This window comes from Osmerus eperlanus, chromosome 4, assembly GCF_963692335.1.
Source record: "Osmerus eperlanus chromosome 4, fOsmEpe2.1, whole genome shotgun sequence".
NCBI classification, from domain to species: domain Eukaryota; kingdom Metazoa; phylum Chordata; class Actinopteri; order Osmeriformes; family Osmeridae; genus Osmerus; species Osmerus eperlanus.
In genome coordinates, this window is record NC_085021.1 from 4,404,078 (window position 1) to 4,408,086 (window position 4,009).

At 41.8% G+C, this 4,009-nt stretch overlaps 1 long non-coding RNA gene across 1 annotated transcript; it reads right to left on the reverse strand.

Moving 5' to 3' along the window:
• Positions 1 to 2,087: 2,087 nt before the first annotated feature.
• On the reverse strand, positions 2,088 to 2,721 carry LOC134018237 (uncharacterized). Its single transcript, XR_009929900.1, has 3 exons — positions 2,553 to 2,721; positions 2,357 to 2,459; positions 2,088 to 2,178 (listed from the first exon to the last, which is right to left on the reverse strand). It is a non-coding gene; the product is annotated as an uncharacterized LOC134018237 (long non-coding RNA).
• Positions 2,722 to 4,009: the final 1,288 nt, after the last annotated feature.

Sequence of the window (4,009 nt, forward strand, 5' to 3'; positions counted from 1 at the left end):
AACATACTTACCTTTAACAGTCGTAGAATTGACTAAACAATAACGTTTTTAACCTAATTTTAAACGTCGAAACAGTATCAGACTCCCTAATTGAGACAGGTAGTTTATTCCAGAGAAGAGGCCCTCTATATGAGAACGCCCTACCTCCAGCTGTTTTTTTCTTAATTTTGGGAACCACCAGATAGCCGGCATCTTGAGATCTAAGTGTCCTTGCGGGGCAATAGGGTGCAAGGAGACCGGAGAGGTACAGTGGTGCCAATCCATGCAGAGATTTGTAGGTTAGTAGTAGAACTTTGAAGTCAGCTCTGGCTTGGATAGGGAGCCAGTGTAGAGAGACAAGAGTAGATGTTATGTGATCAAACTTTCTTGTTCTGGTCAATAGTCTAGCAGCAGCATTTTGCACCCGCTGTAAATTTTTTAGGTGGGTAATTGGGAGGCCAGAGAACAACACATTGCAATAGTCCAATCGGGACGTAACAAATGCATGTATTAGTTTTTCGGCATCATCCTTTGAGAGAAATTTTCGTATTTTGGCAATATTACGTAGATGGAAAAATGCAGTTCTAGTAATTTGCTTAATATGGTACTCAAACGAAAGGTCTGGGTCCATTGTGACTCCTAAATTTTTTACTAGCTGGCTTGAATAAGGTGGATACTGTATTGAATATTGTATATTATTTGTATATTAGGAGGTTTACTATATTTTAGCTTATTGGGTGTGCTTTGCCTTCGGCAAGGGCTCAACCTTTGTTCTCTCACATATATATTATTATTGTGAGAATGCTGTTCACTATTGTTTCAATCCTTCAATCCTTTCAAATCATTAAAAAGCGTCCTCCTCTTTCAAACGTAACTACTTCAGCATACTTTCAGCTAGAGACACCATGCAACCTTTAAAATGTTCACAAGACATTCAGCTATTCCCAAATGATTCAGCTTTTTTGAATTATGACAGTTTGAAATACATTAAACACTAACACACAATACATTAATTACAGTGCTCATTCATAAATTCATTCATTGGGGCCAAAAATCAAGCTGTCCCACTTAGCGCTCCCCCTAGAGGCCTGGAGAACTTCCGTTGTGACAACTGGATGCAGCGTTTTTGGTTTGCGTGCTTTCGTTTTAGCAACGCGTTTATGTACTGCAGCGTTTTTGGTTTGCGTGCTTTCGTTTTTGCAGCTTGTTTATGTATTGGGTTGTGTTGTGTGTATTTGCAGCGTGTTTTCTGAATGCTGCGCATGTGTTGTCAAATGAAGATGTTTTCTTAATTTGCTTGTGTTTTGTCTATTTGCAAGTGTTTTCTTAATTTGCAGCGCGTTTGCACATGTCGGCCACCGTACTGGACCGTTTTCTGGTCCAGGAACATAAACGGAGGTCGCGTAGATCTCCGACACTTTCTTTAGCTAACTGCGCGCTGCTCGGTACTTCCACAGGAATTAATAAGATAGTTCATAAGTTTTCAAGATATTGAAAATGGAGCACCGTAAATGCAGTGTTTAAAGAATGTATAATACATTATAGTACAATTCTAGTACTGTAATCAATAGCTGCATCACGGGCACGGCACCCCAGATAACACAGTTACGTTGCCCTTCCGTTGCCGCAACGTCATTCGATGACCAAACATTCGTGCGACGTTGCGGCAACGTGGGAAGTGAAAAACGCCATGAGGTAACGGCAACGTCACAAAATCACGTTGCCAGTCTGTAACCGCGACGTTGTGGCAACGTTATTTTCCGACGTTGCCAGTCTGTAACCGCGACCTCCTAGCAACGTCATTTTCCGACGTTGCCAGTCTGTAACCGCGACCTCCTAGCAACGTTGTTTTGTGACGTTGCCAGTCCGTAACCGCGACCTCCTAGCAACGTAATTTTGTGACGTTGCCAGTCCGTAACTGCAACGTTAATTAAGTAACCTAGATTTTTCAATTCTACTGCTTATATTGGGGCGGTTCATATGCAGACCTCATTTGCCCAAAATGCTACTTGTTCTTGTATAATAGGCTACATGGTAGCCATCTTTAGGAGGACTATGTGTGATGTGTAGCCTAACTCAAGCTAATCATAAACAAGGCAGCATTTCCATTTAACATTCAGTCATTTTATTTCAAACAAAGTACCAAACAGTGAATTAAAATCTTCTGCCAGTCCCCGCTACAGGTCCTGTCTGTTGGCCCTGACAGTGAAGCACAAAATAAGTTAGTGTTCTATCAACATAATTGCACGTGTGAAAGGGACTATATACAAGTCATAAAAAATCACATGTAAAATAATATACATCATCAATAAAATATTATGGGATTCTAGTTTTTTGTCACATAGCCATGTGAAAGGTTGGATGTGGATTCATTCACCTGGCTTGTTTTGAATGGGCTTGCGGGGCGTGTTTGAGTGTCTCCGCTATGAGGAGCTCCACAGCCTTCTCTCCCAGTCCCGTCTTCCACTTCATCACAGCTTCTGCAATTAGAAGTCATGAACTTATTGTCAGCACCAATTTGAACGTTGAACGCTGCGTATAAGCCATAGTTCATGACATCTCCAAACACCCACCACTCTCTTTCGGAACTCCAGCACCTTAAGGTGCTCCTCAAGGTCTTGGAGTTCAGCCTGTGTTTGGGCCACCTATAGGTCCATCACTGGCACCTCTTCCGTGTGTCTGCCCTGTAGTCGCCTGAATAGGAGAGCCTCTCGCTGGTTCTCCTCCAATGTCTCCATCTTCCGGAGCATAACCTGTAATGTGTCTGTAATTAAGGACAAGTTTACAAGAGTTTGCATGATTGGCATACACTGTGGTTCTTCTAGATTAGCTGTAACATTGATGTACATAACACATGTTAAGAATAAGAAAAAATATGTGTAATCTAGTGTCGTAGGCCGAAAACTGGATAAGACACCTCAAGTTTAGGCGTAAGTGGATAACCACAGGTCAAGCAAGCTTTGTCTTGACATTTGGTCTCTCAGCAGAGAAACAGGGACAGTAAGGGGGGGTCAGCTGAGTCAAGATAAGCATGAGTCAGCAGTTACAACGAAGAACATAACATATTGACATAACGCTTACAAGAGATAACAAGGGGCATCCACGAGAACCAAGGGCAGGGCAAACTGACATTTTAGTGGTTTGGGAGGACAGGGCGAAACTGTCATTATGATAAGGGGTGTCGATGCTATAAATGCTGTCTGTATTCAAATGTTAAGCAGGCTCTCTATCTTGTGCTCAGAGAGACCTAACGTATGCTGCCTTTCTGACTTTGATCAATAAAATCTTGTCGTTGCATCTGAAAACTTGGACAGACTCCCTGCGTTCATCCTTTGCACCTGTTCGGCTAAAAAGCTAGCCACCACACTAGTTTAATTGATATAAAGACCGTATCATATAAAGACCGTTGTGCAGTGCAGGGCACCTCGGAAGATATTCTTTAACTTTTATTGTGAGAAAATGACACAATTCTAGCGGCCTACAGATGTATCACAACATTTTATGTGTGAGCACTAATATCAGATCAAAGAAGGAGACAACCACTACGCCTTATTCAGCCAGTCTAAACAGCTGCTAGATGACGCTTTTCATTTTCAATGCGCCGGTAGTTCGGCTCTTTGGGCCGGCACAATCAGGAAGTAACCACCAAAGCTTCACAAGGCATTTTTCGCCCATCCCTTATAACATGGTAGGCCTATGCATTTTAAGTATTTCAAGATAACTTTCTGGAGGGTTTAACCTCTAGCTAGCGAAATCCTAACGTAAACAATGTGAATCTGATAGCACATAAACAGGCTTAATAGCCTCAATTTCAAACATATAAGTAATAGCATGCCCCATCCAATATCTGAAAATATGTTTATATATTTAAAACTATTTCTGTAAAGAAACTCACCTTTGAAGTATCTAATTTCCAGTTGAAATCCAATGCTCTTCTGAAACCCCAGTTTCAGCGATGCGTTGAAATGGGCATGCGCAAAGTTGTTGCTCAGGGGCAGACTGAGGGGCAGGTTTGCTAAGGAAGAATTGT